Here is an 18,581-nt window from a genome sequence, read left to right on the forward strand (position 1 = left end):
ACTTTCTATTTTTCTCCTTCGACTTAGCAATTATTCCACCTTTTCTTTATTCATTCATTCAAAAAAGATTTGCTGAGTGCCAGCTGTGTGCCAGGTACAGTTCTAATTGCCAGGGGCAGAGCAATAAAGAAGACAGAAATGTCCCTGTCTTTATCAGGTTTACATGCCATTAGAATTTCATGTCTTCATCTAAAAAAAAATCATAGCTAATTAGCATCCATCAGGCAAGCTAAAGTGTTGAAAAGGAGTCATTCTCTGTAAAAGTAGAGAACCGACAAAGGAACCACATTTTCTCGGAATTTGATGTCCTTTCAGTTTTCTCTCCTTATGAGTCAAATAATTCCTGTGTCCATTTAAAAATTCCTGTTTACGTAGTTTGATTTATGGTGATTTTGGCAAAGTACTCGCACCCCCAAAATGTCTTCTTGCTCCTTGAAGTCATATGTGGTGATGTGATGTCGCTGTCCCCAGATCTTTGAGGCTAAACTTATTACAACACAGCTGCCTGGAAGTTCAAAACTCTGGTTCCCAGAAAAGAGCCACTGGCTCACAAACCAAACACATTTCTTCCCTGTTTCCACTGTAACAGTTCTTTCCCAAGAGTATAAATCTCAGACTGATATTTAACATTCCTTTGAACTGAACCATGGATTTTTACCTTGTACTTCTTGAAAGAGTTTGGAGCTAGGCTTTCATTATGCATATTTATAAACATGTCCTAAACAGAAGGCATGATTTTATAATTCTCTAGTCATGGGTCTTTGAAAGTATTTTCCAAAAATCACTTAGAAACATCACACCAGATCAGGCTGATTGTCTGGTTCAGGATTTTCTCTCAGAGCAGGAGTCCATGTCGTGGCAGAATATCCTTATTGCTAAACACGGCTCAACCTTAAAAAGGTGGTGACACATCCTAAGACCTCTTGAATTAAACATTCTTTTCACTTAAACTTATGAAATCAAATTAATGAAATCAATTAGGGGATAATAAGTTTTGGAAAACTAATGCTAACCCACGCTTCCTGATTTTGGAAAATGATATTTCTACTTATCTTGTTGCTTAGGCTCAAAGTTTAGAAGACATTCCTTTTCTTTTGCATCAAAAATTCTGAAAGCTTACATAGTTCTTTTAAAATTTAATATTTATTTTGATAAATACATAATATTTTAAATTTAAGTTTTGAGGAAAGTTTATGGTTATATAATATTGCATGGGTTGCAAAGAATAGTGTTGAAATCTAACCTTATTTCGCCCCAATACAGTTTCTCAAAGTTATTGCATTTTTAAGAGTCTCCTCAGCAATCCTACTCCTTTGTGTATATCCAGACAAAACTTTCATTCAAAAAGATACATGCACCCCGATGTTCACTGCAGCACTATTCACAACAGCCAAGACATGGAAACAACCTTAATGTCCATCTACAGATGAATGAATTAAGAAGACATGGTACATATACACAATGGAATACTACTCAGTCATAAAAAGGAACAAAATAATGTCATTTGCAGCAACATGGATGCAACTAGAGATTCTCATACTAAGTGAAGTAAGTCAGAGAAAGACAAATACCATATGATATCACTTATATCTGGAATCTAATATATGGTTCTTTTCTATCTATAGAACAGAAATAGACACACAGACATGGACAGCAGACTTGTGGTTGCCCAGAGGATGGGAGAAGGCGTGGGATGCCCTGGGAGTTTGGGGTTATAGATGCAAACTGTTATATTTAGGATGGATAGACAATGAGGTCCTGCTGTATAGCACAGAGAACTATGTCCAATCACTTATAATAGAACATGATGAAAGACAATATGAGAAAGAGAGTGTATATAGATGTATGACTGGATCACTTTGCTGTTCAGCAGAAATTAACAAAACTATGTAAATTAACTATAATAAAAATTAAGAAAATAAATAAGATGCTCCTCACAAGAACAAAACGATAAAATAAAATAAAAGTCTGACCTTACTTGGACAGCAAACATCTTTTTTTCTTTCTTTCTTCCCTCCTCCCTCCCTCTCTACTTCCGTCCTTCCTACCTTTCTTGGTAACAACAGATAAGATCTATTCTTTTAAATTTTTAAAGGTATAGTATAGTATTGCCAACCATTGACAACACATGCTTATTCATCTTGCATAAGTAACACTTTATACCCATTGAACTCCCCCTAACTCCCCATTTTCCCTTCCCCCAACCTCTGGTAACTATCATTCTATTTCTGTTTCTATGAGTTTGACTGTTATAGATACCAAGGAAACATTTTTTTTTTTTTTGTCTTTTTGTCTTTTGTTGTTGTTGTTGCTATTTCTTGGGCCGCTCCCGCGGCATATGGAGGTTCCCAGGCTAGGGGTTGAATCGGAGCTGTAGCCACTGGCCTACGCCAGAACCACAGCAACGCAGGATCCGAGCCGCGTGTGCAACCTACACCACAGCTCACGGCAACGCCGGATTGTTAACCCACTGAGCAAGGGCAGGGACCGAACCCACAACCTCATGGTCCCTAGTCGGATTCGTTAACCACTGCGCCACGACGGGAACTCCCGGAAACATTTTTGATATTCCTTTTCCTCACACATCTAACACATCAGCAACTTTTAGGATCTTTCCATAAAAGCTTACCCTGCGTCACTATTACTTAGGCACCATTATGTGTTCCCTGGCTCACTCCATAGCCCCTTAACACGAGTCCCTGCCTCCACTCTTAGACTAGTCTAATTTTTCGAGAGAAACCAGAGTGATGACTTAAAGATCATGGCCCTGTTATTTTCCTGTTCAAAACTCTCCAGTGCATGCCTACCCCCAATCATGTGAACTCTGAGTTTTTGCTGCAGCCTGCAAGGCTTTCAAGATCTGGCCCTGGTCTTTTCCTGGACACCATCTTCTTAGCCTTGTTGTCCAGACAGCGGTCTCCTTGCTACCCTGGAACAAGCCCATTTGGCTTCCAACCCTGGGACTTTCCACCTGTTACTCCCTCTGCCTGAACCGCCATCCAGATCTTTGTATGACCTGGCCTCTTTAGACCCCGGTCGAAGCCTCTCCTCCTCAGAGAGGCTTGCCCTGATCATCTATTTTAAAGCAATGCCTTCAACCCCCTATCATTCTCTGTCTCTCTCTCTTTTTTTGTCTTTTTGCCATTTTTTGGGCCGCTCCTGCGGCATATGGAAGTTCCCAGGCTAGGGGTCTAATTGGAGCTGGAGCTGCTGGCCTACGCCACAGCCACAGCAACGCGGGATCCGAGCCGAGTCTGTGACCTACACCACAGCTCATGGCAATGCCAGATCGTTAACCCACTGAGCAAGGGCAGGGATCGAACCCTCAACCTCATGGTTCCTAGTCGGATTCGTTAACCACTGCACCACAACGGGAACTCCCATTCTCTGTCTCTTTACCTTACTTGGATCTTCTTCATTACCAGACACTGTATTACATATTTATTTGTCTTGTTTATCTTTCCTTCAACTAGGTAGAATGTAAGTTCTGAATGTGGAATGCCATTTTTGGTTTCGTTCTTTGCTAAATCCTCCAAAACCCAAACAGTGCTAGTTACATAATAGATTCTCAACACATGCTTGTTGAGTGAATTGAAAAAGAGTTTTCATGATCCTCGAAGTTGAATTACTCTTTTACTTCTACTTATATATACAAAGGACTTATTTATAACTCAAGTATCAGAAAGCAGCCATCTTATGTCAGGATTTTATTATTAAAATAAACTGTAATAATTGTGGAGCAAGCATAGATCTAATAATTAGGATATGTGGATTCTCAACCATCCCCTAATTTTTTTTCAAGCTGTTTAAAATGTCTGTGCTTCAATTTCCTTCATTTTTGAAATGAGGTTGATAATAAAACTCATCTAGACTAATTCTGGGTTTGATGTGATGATTAAATAAATCTATACAAATACTTGGAATGACATGAAGACATCTGTTCAAGTGAGATACTCATGTTTTACTCTAACATATTTTAGTTATAACCCTTTATTCCTCTAGCTCTGTCTACATGTTTATTTTCCTTCATCATCATGAATCTTTATAGTAGCAGATTTTATCATGTTATATATATATCATGTTATATATATATATATATGTACAAAGAAACCACTAGTATTTGGGTTTAATGACCATCTTGTAGTGTTTGGTTTTTTGAGGCTACAAATGGTTTGGCAACTGAGAAGCCTTAGACAGGAGTTAAAAGGATTAGCAGAAACCAGGTTTTTAAATGGAAGGAAATCTCTGATAAAAGAAGTCTGGAGTAAGGGAGGTGGGTAGGACCTCAATCCATCAGCAAAGATCTGACTTTTCTGCAGAGGTCCTTTGGTGAGGACTCTTGGAAGGAAGGAACATGCAAAGGAGCAGAGGTCTGGGCACAGTTCAAGTGCAGAATCCAGGAAGAGAAGTGAAACATAGATCTCCCTGGTTGGGCTCTTTATGGAAGAGCTCATATGCCGTGAGTGTTGTTACTGTCACGAACACTTCTGCATAATAGACCAGGAGGTCAAATCTGTTGTTCTGTCTCCTTTTCCATGTGCAGGACAATTTGAGAAAAACCAATATGCTTATTGCCCATTATCTCCCTACTTGCTCCTGTGACCACATTCACTAGATAATTTGAGCAGTTATTCAAAAATTTAATCTGGCTTTAAAGAACTTCATGCCATGTAAACTACATTTTAATTTTTTTGACTTGAGGGATGAAAAAAGGCAGGTCCAGAGAGGATAAGCAACCTGCCCAAAGTTGCACAGTAAGTTGTAAGTTTACTCCAAGATGGTGCTCTTTCCATTGATGATGTCTTTGAAGGTAGAAACATTTCTTTAGTTATTACCATGAGCTGATATCATTTGAAAAAAATCATAGAAAAATTCATTGCCTCTGTACATATTTTATAAAAATCTCCAGACTCATATCTGATAACTATTGATAGTAGTTCTTCTTTACCTGGGGGGGATACTTTCCAAGACCTCAGTGAATGTACCAAACCCTACATACACTATATTTTTTCCTATACTTACATACTTTTGATAAGGTTTAATTAATAAATTAGTCACAGGTAAAAGATTAACATCAACGACAATAAAAGAGAACAATTATAACAATATACTGTAATGGAAGTTATGTGAATGTGGTCTCTCAAAATATCTTTTTTTTTTTTTTGTCTTTTTTAGGGCCACACCCACAGCATATGGAGGTTCCCAGGCTAGGGGTCTAATTGGAGCTGAATCAATGCAGGATCCAAGCCACATCTACGACCTACACCACAGCTCACAGCAACGTCAGATTCCACTGAGCGAGGCCAGGGTTCAAACCTGCAATCTCTTGGTTCCTAGTCAGATTCATTAACCACTGAGCCACAATAGGAACTCCTCCCAAAATATCTTTTTGTACAAAGTGAATGCCTTTTCCATCTTCATTAAGTACTTATCACATATTGCAGCCATAATTTTTGTTGTTTGAGGTATGCCAGCCAAACTAACATGGGTTTCTTTTTCTTTCACAATTTCATTTATAGAAGATTTGCTGTAAAAACACAGATCTCAGCAACCTCAGCACATGATATTTTTCTTTCCTGATTAACTCAAGAGCTTTCACTTTTTCACTTAAAAGAAGCACTTTATGGTTTCCATTTGAAATATTGGAATGGCTAGCATCACTACTCTGTGGTTTTGAGGTCACTATTTGGTAAAGTGAGCGTTACTTGGACACAGCACGGAGATAGTGCCACAGTCCATCTAATAATCTAGATGGCTCCTAAGTGACTAGCAGATGGGACAAAGGGATGATTAATGTCCTGAGCAGGTTGGAGTGAGAGGGCAAGAGACTTTATCATGCTACTTGGAACAGCACACAATTTAAAACTTATGAATTGTTTATTTCTGGAATTTTCCTTTTAATGTTTTCAGATAGTGGTTAAATCTGAGTAACTAAAACTGTTGAAAAGAAAAACATGGTAAAGCTGGGACTACTGCGTGTGTACCAATTATTAGATTGCTTACATGAGAGAAGCTGGCTAGAGTAATATCTCCAGAAGCTGTTTAGGCTCAATGACAGCTCTACCACGCTCCTGGATGGGCAACCTCAGGCAAGTTTCACTGTACATCTGTAGTTACATTTCCTGTCTAGAAAGTGGGCATAATAATATATCTCATCGGGTTGCTGTGAATACCTGAATATAAATTAAGTATTAGAACAGTGCCTAGCACGTGATACATGCCTGTTTATTTCCATAGAACCTAAGTACACACATATATAAGCCCAGAGTACATGAAAACTTGTTCTTAGAAGTTCTCATCTTGAACAGTTTTGTAAAAAAAAAAGTAGTTTCCAAATGAAAGCATCATTTCTTTTTGTAGACTCTAGAGGCAGTAACTCCAAGTGGTCACTAGATGGCAATTGTGATCCACTGTGACTTCAGAAGCAGAAGGCTTTAACAGAAGGCCCGAACCCTTAAATTTTTCAGGGCTCTGCAGCACTGTAACTCAGGCAGTCCATTTCCCACAAGGTGGGCCTTTAAAAGAACTATTTTGGGTCAGCACAGTCTGCCTTCTGTGGCCACTCTTGGGACTCACCCCTAGACACCCAATCTTCCTGATGGAAGTGAGAAATAAAAAATTGCCTGCCCTGTCAGTAAACAATGAATGTCACAGTCATGAGTGATTGTAGCCATCTCTAGCCTGTGATCCCTGAGGGAACTTAGGAAGGAAACAAAGAATACTGGCCCTCTAGCAGCCATCAGACTTGCCGCTACTCTTTAAGGTGCACCCTGAGGAAACTAAGGATGTGAAAACACAGGATATTGGCCCAGAGAGTTGAGGTACATAGCAAAGGAATGATTTCAGTGAGCCCAGACCTTTGCATCTTCTCATAGAAAAGTGCTAAATTCCTTAACTTGAGATATCTGGTTTTCTGTTATTAACAGTAATCTTTTGTTCCTACTGCCTGCTCTTTGTTACAAGACCCCTATATATCCAGGCCCCCCTTCGTCTCCTCCGAGCAGTTTTCTCAGGGTTACTTGAGATGCTGCCTACCTGGCTAAGTCCTCAGTTTAATTCACTGAATAAAACATAACCCTCAACTTTTAGGTTGTGCATATTTTTTTTAGTGGACAGTAGCTTCACTGAGGCCTGGGTTTCCCTGCCTCCATCCTACTGTGAATTTGCTCTCTGCCAGATGGCAACAAGACAGTGGCAGGATATCATCTGTTAAGAAGATTAATCAGTGATTCTCAAAGTTTGGTAACTCCCCCACCCCCTTCCCAGTAGCCTCATATCAACCAGGAACTTGTTAAAAAAGCAAATTCTTGGGCCCATCTCAGACCTGACCTGCTGACTGGGAACTGGTGTTTTCACAAGCCCACCTGATGATCCTGACCCCTGCTAAAGTTTGAGAACCACTGAGATGGACCAATGTTTAGCATCATATAAATGCTGGCATTGGGTGGGTGTTCAGAGAATATTTTGCCTAATTCACTCATTTTGCTAAGAAGGCGAGTGAGTCCAGAGAATTGAATGACTCACTGAAGACCACAGGGTGAGTCTTGTGGTAGAACCCAGGTTCCAAGGCTGCCAAGTTGTATCCCCCAGCTTTTCCCACTACACTGTTCACCCTCTTCCTCTTTAAAACTGAGGCCACTAGATAACATTCTAACCTCATAACTACTTACAAAGAAGAAAAAAATCACTTATTTATACAGGTGTTGGCTCATTTATTTCAATAGACATTTCTATAGGGATACAAAAATGTGTGTGTGATGCATAGAGTGTGATGCATTTTTATGTTCAGTGTGTATGTGTGTGTGTGTGTTTGTGTGTGTGTGTGTGTGTGTTGGAAGTGAGGGAAGAATCAAGTGGAAAACTCATGTCTCATTTGCTAGAAGAGGCATGTTAACCTGGGAAATGGGTGAGTGCAAGTAAGTCAGGCACAGGGCTGAGGTGGCTGATGGATATGAGTTCACCAGGAGAAATAGGGAAAGAACATTTGGAAAGAGGGATCAGCATGTACAAGGGTGGGGGCCCATGAAACAGTGAGGGGAATCTTAAGCCTTCGATTTGATTGAGGAGAAGGGAGAGTGTGGAGGTGTTATCATATTTTAGATAATAATATTACCTCTACAAGAATTATCTGACACTTATTGAATGTTAACTATGTACCAGGAACTATACTAAGCATTTTACACCTATTATTAGTTGATTTAAATCTTAAACAGTTTCGTGAGCGACTACTCTCATTCCTATTTTATAGATGACAAGAGAAATGCATGCACTGTTCTATTTTCCTTAAAATCAAATGTTACTGTGTTAATTTCTTAGACAGGCCTTAAGCTTAGAAAAAGAAACTTAATATTTACTCCAGAACGATCTCTGTGATGTGTAGTATGTATTTTGGGGGGATGAGGAATATGTTTTTTAATACATATAATTTTATCATAAGCATTTTTTCAGAAAAGCATAAAATCAAGAAGATTTTGATATCCTTTCTTTTTTAACTCTAGGAATGAATGTCCCATTATTCTTTGATGTATCAGCAACTGTGGAACCAGTTTCTCATAATAACAGGCGATTTGTGTCTGAAAAATGGCAAAGAAAGTTCCTTTCAATTATTTGACTCACTGAAGAAAGGAAGCTGAGTGATGAGTGAGTGATCTGGTCTGAAACCATTGGCCTTACTGTGCCTTTGGCTTTCACTTTATAAGAATTCACTCACTGTGAATGTGTTTTTCTTATACGAATATTAGTCGATATTAGTATATGTTTTTCCTTGCAAAGGGGTGCCCACAACCAAACTATAAAGTTCTGATAGGATTTCAAATACCTAGCCCTTCATGGGTAAGCTTCCAGAAATTTCTAGTTTCTTTGGTCTATTTTTCAGTGATTTCACTTTTTTCTGAGAAAAAAAATTTTCTGTTTCTTAGTTTTCTCATGTACAAAATATTGGTACTGGATGAGATGATCTAGAAGGCCCCTTTTAGCTCTCCTGGTCTGTGGATCTATGATTTAATGATTAAATGGCACTCATTTCAGAGTTTCCTTTGGAGTAAAATTTTAGTGTTGTTATAAAAGAAGTTAGCAGACCAAATATTTCTCCATGCATACTTAAAAAGAATGCCTAAAACAGCTCTATATTTCACTTTTTAGGATTACTAAGATTTTATCCTGCTCAAAGATATGATTATATATTATATTTTCACAGGGCATTTTATACATCTCAAGGTCTAAGCCTAAGGCCTGTTTTAAGTAAACATCATGAGAAAGAACTGATGGCCAGTTTGTTTTATGGGGCACTTTACGTGATGCTCTGCTTTTTTGATGCTACAATAACAAATGTGTGCTATAAGAGCTTATGTTACAATCTTGATCTTAACACTCATGTTAACAGCTGAGGGTAAACTGCTTTCTCAAGAAAATCTAGAAAACCCAATCTAGCATTGCCCTTCATTGTCTAGAGAAATTGAATAGCCCACAGGGTACTTTATCCTGAATCAAAGGAGGGGCAATAATGCCTGGAAAGAAGAACCTATAAAATATATTATTATTTTAAAATTTTGTAATTAAGAACATTTTATTCCTCCCCAGATAATTCTTGCCTTTATCGTTTGCAATTGATTTTGGAATTGATTACAAAAACTTTTCTATTTACTTATTATAAAAGCAATATACATTTATTCTGGCATTATTACAAAAAAGTATAAATAAGGGCAGAAATATCTAAAATTCTGCCACCAGAGTTGCCTATTGTTTATATTTTTATTTTCATTTCCTTCCAGGTAAGCACAAACATTAAGATATGGCAACAAGTTTTATATTACATTTTGAAATCTTAAAAGAAATTAGCTTACATATGCAATTTTCAATGTCAACCTTTAAAGGTAACATTATTATAACTGTATAAAAAGTTATAAAACTCTTTAGTTTTCACTGCTTTTAACACCAATTTGACTTAGACCCCCTTATTTACCTGTTTTCATCACTTGTTTTTCCAGAAAATATTTAAGGTAATTTCAGCTTACTTTCCTCCATGTGGATATAATGTATGGAGGAAAACAAATCTCTGAAACTCATGTTACATACTATTTTTTTGGTTTGTTTGTTTTGTTTTGCGTGAGAAGTTTGCTTTATAAACAATTGGTAAGTTTTAACATATTGGGGAACACTGCTGTAAAGATTTCTATTGTAGCATAAAGAAGGCTTTAGAAAGTGAAGAATAACTCCTCCTTGATACAATCTTGTTTATAAGTATGTATTTTTCAAAAACAAGTTCACAAGTCTACCAGCTTCTGTATTTAGAAGGCAGACCTTTGACCTTATTGCTCAATATTCCCTATATTCCAATACTATCTGGATAGCTTGCATTGTGACTTCAAATCAGAACTTTTTGGTTCTGCTCTCTGTTGCTCATGTTCAAATTCCTAACTGAGATCATCTTGATCTAACTTAGTTTAGTGTTTGAGACCACATAATAAATACCAAATAAATGTTAGTTTTCAGGAATTTGGGCTGTCTTTTATTTTTAACCACATATATTTTTCTCCTAAATAATAACCCATTTTTCCTGAGGACTTATATTTCAATTTTTCAAAACAGAAATAAGATGGAGTTCCTGTGGTGGCGCAGTGGTTAACGAATCCGACTAGGAACCATGAGGTTGTGGGTTCGATCCCTGGCCTTGGTCAGTGGGTTAAAGATCCGATTTTGCCATGAGCTGTGGTGTAGGTTGCTGACGTGGCTGGGATCCTGCGTTGCTGTGGCTCTGGCGTAGGCAGGTGGCTCCAGCTCCAATTAAACTCCTAGCCTGGGAACCTCCATATGCCACAGGAGTCGCCCTAGAAAAGGCAAAAAGACAAAACAAACAAACAAACAAACAAACAAACCAGAAATAAGATACCCCTATAGGGATTATACATACAATATCTTAAAGAGTTGTTAGAGGGAATAAAATATATTTCATGATAAACTTATATATGTTATTTTACATTGCCCATATCACCTAATAGTCCAATGTCTCATTCATTCATTATGTTTAATGGGAACATATTTAAAATAAGGTGTGCTATAGAATCATAAATATAATTTATAGTTCTTTCCATGGCACTTTCACTCTAAGCTTTTCAAGCATCCAGCAAATATAAAATGAGCCCTTTTAATGAATGAGCAGTTTGGATTTTGTTTTTTGGCTGCCCTGTGGCATATGGAAGTTCCCAGGCAAGGGATCAAATCCAAGCCGCAGGCACGGCCGGTGCCACTCCTATGGCAATGCCAGACTGCGCTGGGTCTGGGATTGAACCTGCACCTACAGGCTGCTGTAGTTGGTTCCCACTGTGCCACAGTGGGAAATTAAATGAGCAATCTGAGGCATCAACTAACAAAGTCAGAGCTTTCCTCTGCGTGTGGAAGCTGGGTGAGAATGACTGAATTATTGTGGCTGATCTACATTAAAAGCCTTTGGAAATTGGTATCAGCCACATCAGGACAGGTGTATGAAGACGTCCAGTGCTGTGAAATCTGTACTGTGGGCTCTAAACACTGGAATCCTCTAGTTCAGCTCTGTCCGATAGAAACAATGAGAGCCATGTATATGACTTCACATTTTCTAGTAGCCACATTAAAAAAGGTAAAGAAACAGGTGAGATTAATTTTATTTAACTCAAGATATCTAAAGTATTATCATTTTGATGTGGAATCAATATAAAAAGTATTAATGAGATAGTTTATATTTTTTTCTTCTTCAAGGTCTTAGAAATCCTAAGTTTTATACTCAAGTACATCTCAATTGGGGCTAGCCACATTTCAAGGGCTGTATCACCCCCCCCACACACACACACGCACACGGACAGCCAGCTTTGGCAGCATGGTATAGAGGAAAGAAGACAAAGCCACAGCATGACAGTATGGTATAGAGGAAAGAAGACAAAGGCCAACTTGGAATCATCATATATGTCTGTTCCCGGCTCTGACATTTGATATTACATGACTGCGAATAAGTAAAATTTAGTGTCTCTGGGTCTTAAAATTCCTACTCTCTCTAACGGGGGTTGTTAATAACTGCCATGCTCCTCTGAGGAGGCAGTTAGGGAGCTTAAATAATATATTGTATGTGAAAGTACTGTGTTAGATCATAACACACCATACATATGTAAGGCATTATAACTCTTTTTAGTGTAGCTTTACTCTCATGACTTGCCCAAGGCCACATTCCCTGTTGGTAGGAGAATCAAGGATAGAATCAGAATCTGGAACTTCTGATTTCCAGCCATCTGCTTCAACTAAAAGCTGTTCATACCATGCTAACTTAAAAAAAAAAAAGTTTTTATTTTCAAAAGATGAGGAAGGAAGAGAGTGGCAGTAAGAAGTAAATTCCATATTAAATAATTAGGGTCTTCTTGGCCCCTGTTGTAATGTTCTACAGTAAAATTACACATACAGGATATTTATATACTTACATATCACCATTACAGACATCAAGGATTGGACTTTATTGCTGTCATATAATACAAAACCCCACGTTCTTCAATGTTTCAAAAAAACTTCTAAATTGAACTGTGGTTTCCCTATTCTATTTATCTCCAAAATATAGTACAACCACAAGAAAGTCCCTCTGTACTGGGCTTGATTAATAAAACAGATATGGATCAATTTAGCAGGTTTTCCATGGATACTTTTGGTTACAGATGTAGCTCATTAATCCCCATGTGTGAGACACCACCTCTCCAGTGTGAATCCAAGAGACACATTAATCTATGAAAAGAGAGGGGAAATAATTCAGTTCAATTCACTGAATTATTTAGACTTTACTGTGTATAAGACACATCAGGTATTTTAAGGAGAAAAGTGGAGTTGCTTTCTATGGAAATTGTCATTTAGAAATATGTTATCCAACTTGAAAAAAATATGAAATCTACCAAACTGTGTATGATATATGATTCAGAGATATATATTTTCAGAAGGTATAAAGATGACCAGAAAGGAAATTCTGATAATTTGAAAATAATTTAAAAAGTTACATTCTTTACTTTTAGAGGGCACACAGAAGATTAGTTATTGTGATATATTTCCTTAATTTTAAGTCTATCATAGTTTTCATATTTAAGTTTTTGGGGCAATTTTCTACATTTGTTTCAAATAAATTTCTTCCTAGAATTTAAAAACCACATAAAATATTTAGAGTTTTATACCTAGTGAAATTAAGCATAAGCCAAGTTCATTTTCACTGAGAAGACATGCATTCAAGAAGTTCTTTATTCCCTTCTCAGTCAAAATTCCCTCTTAAAAATGGCTTTCAGCTGGTTATTTTTATTAGCAAATGATCATAATATAGGCTTCAGTTCTGCCTGAATTGATGACCATGTTGAATAAACGTAACTTTAATTTTCACTTACTGAATCACTGCTGTTGACCATTGAATGAAATTGTTTATTGAATAACCTTTACATTTTCATGCTTTTGCACCCTAATTTAAAAACAAAGCTTAATTTTTAAAAGTTCAGTAAAATGTATTTTTGTTATTTCCACCATAACTTTATAAGCAATTTCTTTCCTCTGCCCTATAATAACCCCTTTCTTCATTTTTATGGTTTAGTTTAACATTATTACTGTACTTTTTTACTGGGTGAGCCCATCAATGCCCTTGGCAGCAAGATTTTGTTACAAGAAATCCAGAAGCAGCTGAGCTTTAGTTGGTTGCAACAATTAAAATGTTTCTTTGGCTTGAGTTCAGAACCTTACCCTGACATTATGAATGTAACCCACGTCATGCCTCCTTCTTCAGCTTCTCCAAAATATGTGATTGGCTTGAGTTCTATAACCTGTTGCTTAAATGAGCACATATTTTTTATTCAATGGTTTTACATTATATGTATTTCATTTGATTAACATCTGGCCTTGATGGAATACAGCCAAAATAATTAGTGGAACCCGTGGTAAAAATGTGATACCTTGGGAAAATGAATAACGTATTTGCATTTCTCCAGGAACTCTGGATTTTTTCTAGACAGGATGTGGTCATGTGGCATTAACTAGCGGGCTACATGCTGTTTTTCTTTTTGTTCAAATGCGCCTCCAGTGAGAACACAAAAATCCAAGGAATCCTAACCATTCATTTTTTAAATTACTAAATAAAATTAAACAGACTATAGAAAGCCATTGTACTATTAAATAATAGGAAATATTGAGTCGTGTGTCCAAAAGTCACACTTAAAACCAGGCAATGGTAGTAGGCATAAGATGGCTGTGGATACTATGAGATAATGTCTACTCGTCAGAAATAGATGGTATTTTTTTTTTTTTCCTGTCAAAGTTCCGAAGTTAATGATATATTTTACATTTTAATTGCTTCTACTGAGAGATCTATTGAGGGATAAGAGTCTGGCATGCTGCTGTTATTTTTCACTGTTGATAGATTGAATACTGTGTATGAATAAAACCATATATTTGGTATATCATGCTGTTTCATACATCCTAAATTGACTTTAGGAAAATTTAGTACATGTCACTTTGGTCATCTGAAAGGAATCATTTCTTCATTATAACTCATAACTTAAAACTATAAAGTATCAGCCAGAAAAGAATTGGCCCAATTAAGAGAAATTTGATAATGGTAGAAAAGCACATATAGACATGACTGGGAGATGATAAGATTATTTTAATTTTCCCATTTGTGCTGGAATTATTTATTTTTCAAATCTCCAGATCTTTCATTACTTAAAACCCTCTACTGAATCATGAAAAGAAGCTTAAGTTAGCAATTTTCCTCCACAAAATCTAGCTTCTAGCATCTGGTGAACACTTGGATACCTAGTCAGGTCCTATGGAAATGATTATTTTAAGACCCTATTCAACATGCCTGGGCTTAAAAATCATCTCAAATCACACTCTGCACATGTATTTTACTCTCGGGGATTTTAAAACCTGGCACTAGTAACAATGGTCTCAAGGCTTTTACAGTGGTAGAGACGAGGATGGGAGATAGGACCTGTAGGCAGGCCAGATACCCCAGTGTCTGATGACTGCCCATGTGCTCCCGGCACAGCTGCTACCGCCACGCCCTCCATCTGCCATCCTCTATGGCTTCTCACACTTACATTTAGGCTTGGCCCGTCTGCAGAATTGAGGACTACTGTCCTTGCTCGTGCCTTCCTGTGGCACGCCTGGGGCTGGTTTCTGTCTGTTCAGATGCTGCTCCACGTCCAGAACAGCTTCTGAGGTAGAAAAAAGAGGATACTTTTACTCAATTGGAAAGACAACAATAAGCTGAATTATTATCAAAGTGTATTGTTTTGGGATCATAGGATAAATTACATAATATCAATATATAAATGCATACTTCAGTAAAAAATGCCACTATATTCCAAAATGTAAGTGCACATGCAATTGATGTTAGAGCTCTGTGTGTGCTGATGAGAATAATTTTTTTTGTGTTATATATGTCATTGTGCACTTATATACATATACTGTATATAGTTTTTGTTCAAACATTTTATTGGGCATATTTGTTGCTTTTCATGGTAATATTTATTGTGTGCTAGGTTCCCATTAATTTAATTTCCTTTAATACAGATTTCAGATAATTTAGAAAGGGTTTGGGTAATTGCTGAAGAGGGAGCAAATTTATAAAGAAATACCTCAGGGAGAAAAGTTAGGTTTATTTAAGAAAAGCGAACTCTGCCATTCAATTTGCATATAACAGTATTTGAATTAGAAATTATTCTCTGGTAATTATCAAGTCAGGCAGAGATTTAATTTGGCAATAGTTTTAGGTTTTCATTTGAGCTTTTGATGCAGTTTAATTAGTTGAATATAATTATAAATCATCTGTTAACATAGACTTTTTACAAATCATATAGGACTTTTCTTCATTTAAACTGAATTTCAGAAATTTTTGTGTTTCACATAGTGGATACTCTATTTTGTTTTAGCATATTTTGCAGAGACTTGTTTAGGAAATATTTTTATTTGTTCAAAAAAGATTTAAACAAGGAGAGTTTAGACACTTAAGATGAAAAAGATTGGAAAGCCAGGATTGGTTGATTAGGAAATAAATGCAGAATTGAATATCCAATTTAGAATTTCCGTAATGTATTATAAGTGATATATTCTAGAGTAGTGCTATTCAGTAAAAGTTTCTGTGATAAAGAAAATGTTCTCTTTTTGCACTGTTCAATATGGTAGCTACTAGCCATATATGGCTATTGAGCACTTGAAATGTGGCTAGTACAACTGAGAAAATGAATTTTCAGTTTAATTTAATTTAACTTTAAAAAATTTTATGGCTACACCCTTGGCATATGGAAATTCCTGGGCCAGGGACTGAATTTGAGCCACAACTGCAGCAGTACCAGATACTTTAACCCACTGTGCCAGGCCAGGGATAGAACCTACACCTCCCCAGTGACCCAAGCCACCAGAGTTGGATTCTTAGCCCAGTGTGCCATGGTGGGAACTCCCCAGTTTTATTTAATTTTAATTAAATTGGATTTAAATATACACTGTGGGAAATGGTTACTGTACTGGAGAGTGTTGTTCTATAGTTTACCTGTATCCTGTGTTCAACAAGAAAGGGAGAAGTACTTGAATGGTTCTAGCTGCTGAATGTCTATAGTCCCTAAAACACAAGGCCTAGACTGTGACCCTTGTTCTAGGGCCTGAAGGGTGGAGACAGCAGCATTCTGAACTTTGGCTCAACTTGTGGATATTTAGACATAAATAAAGTTTGGGTTAACCATGGGTGATTTGAGAATGTTTTGTCTCTGGAAAGCTGTGGGATATCAAGCTCTCTCTCATAATAAAGTTCAGTGATGGTAAATGGACTTGGGGACTTGACTTTTCCAGTCCATTGCTTGTGTGGTATGATTAGCAGGTAGTGGAGACAAACATGGAAGAGAGAGTCCACAACCATAACTGCCTCTGTGAAAAAGAAACTTTCCAGATTCAGACAAGATCACAGGAACAGATTGTGAAATACTTTTTTGCCTCTCCCTAAATCACTCTTCGGTAAACATCCATCAAGCACCACCATGTGCAAGGCACAATGCTTCGTGCTGGAGATAAAATACTGGGGGGAAAAAAAAAGATATGGCTCCTGCCCTCATGGTGATTAAATGCATTAGACAATAAGCTTTTCCCCAATGTTTTCTTCTTCCAAAATTCTTTTTTCTCCCCTGGATATGGTAAAAATAAACCATATCAAGAGAAAGATACACAGGATAAATAGAAACACTGAAGATCACTATTACATGTGTGTCACAATCTTATTCAATTTACCTATTTCTGCACAGCTTTCACAGTTCCATACTTAGCTAGATGACAAAACCAGTTTTAGAAATGCACTACTGGAAGCAGAGAAAATAACTGAAAAGATCTCAATTAAAATTTTTAGAACATGAGATGACCATCATCACTTAGCATTTATTGAGTTTTTATAGTATATGTTTACAAGGAGTTCTTTCCTGTCTATTAGCCAGAAAACTATCCTTTAAAATAATTACTAATTAAATGCTGCTCTGGGAATATATATATGTGTATATATATATATGTATATATATATGTGTATATATATATATGTGTATATATATGTGTATATATATATGTATATATATATGTGTATATATATGTATATATATATGTGTGTATATATATGTATATATATATGTGTATATATATATATGTATATATATATGTGTATATATATATATTTTGCTTTGCTGCTCAGAACACTATAAGAAAGACTGCTACAATCACATTTATGAAATGAATCAAATTATTCAATATTTGAGCACCATTGCAACACTTGGTGGGAACTACTAGCTACACAGACCAAATGTAATTCATTGCATTTCAGTTGATTTTGGAAGAATGAACTAGAAATGTGGCAAAGTAAATAAATAAGAACTATTTAGTCACACTTCTTTTTCCCCCTCTTCATACAGCAACTGCATAACTGAATGTATGCTTAACCTGTATTTTTAGATGAATTTTCCAATGTATCACTGATGGAAATATAAGGATGAAAATGATTAAGAATTATATTAAATGAATGCAGCCACAATATATAGTACTTAAATTATCTAAAAACCATAAAGTCATTTCTCCAATATAGTTACTGACAATATCCTTGATTTTATAGACATGCATTTTGAAAATAATTTTAAAAAATGAATTACAGAACAATAGAAGAAATCACAAAGAAGAGAGATAAATGAATATAAATACTTAAAAATGCAGTTGCTTATTAAAAACATTTTAAACAAATTAAAAGATGAAGTAAAATTTGCTTTATTCTTTAAAATGGTTATATCCTGTGGAAATTTGAAAACTCAGCCACAGATTCTTCGGTGGTCTTCTGTGTTCCTTCCCAGTGAATCTGGAAGGGCTTGTGATTGCTTTGAACAGCAGAGCACAGTGGAGGTGACACTATGTATCTTCTGAAGCTGGGTCATTAAAGGCCATGAACCTGCTGCCTTGTTTCTGAAACATTGTCTTTTGGAATCCTGATCCTCCAGTTAAGAAGTCTGACTACCCTGAAGCCATCATTTATGAGTAGCAATGTTTACATTCTCCCGTTGGCCACCAGCAGAGCTCAGCCT

General features: G+C 36.6%; 1 protein-coding gene across 2 annotated transcripts in view; it reads right to left on the bottom strand.

The window, feature by feature from the left end:
* COL8A1 (collagen type VIII alpha 1 chain) overlaps nt 1-18,581 on the bottom strand; it is a 158,749-nt gene that overhangs the window by 46,816 nt on the left and 93,352 nt on the right. For both annotated transcript variants that reach the window (XM_001926443.7, XM_005670255.4), the window contains exon 2: nt 15,081-15,197. The gene's annotated coding sequence lies outside the window, so the exon portion shown is untranslated. The remainder of the gene's footprint in view (nt 1-15,080; nt 15,198-18,581) is intronic.

Source organism: Sus scrofa, chromosome 13, assembly GCF_054392235.1.
Source record: "Sus scrofa isolate SSC_HxYL_T2T_F1_AM1 chromosome 13, Sscrofa_HxYL_maternal_Yorkshire_Landrace_v2.0, whole genome shotgun sequence".
NCBI classification, from domain to species: Eukaryota; Metazoa; Chordata; class Mammalia; order Artiodactyla; family Suidae; genus Sus; species Sus scrofa.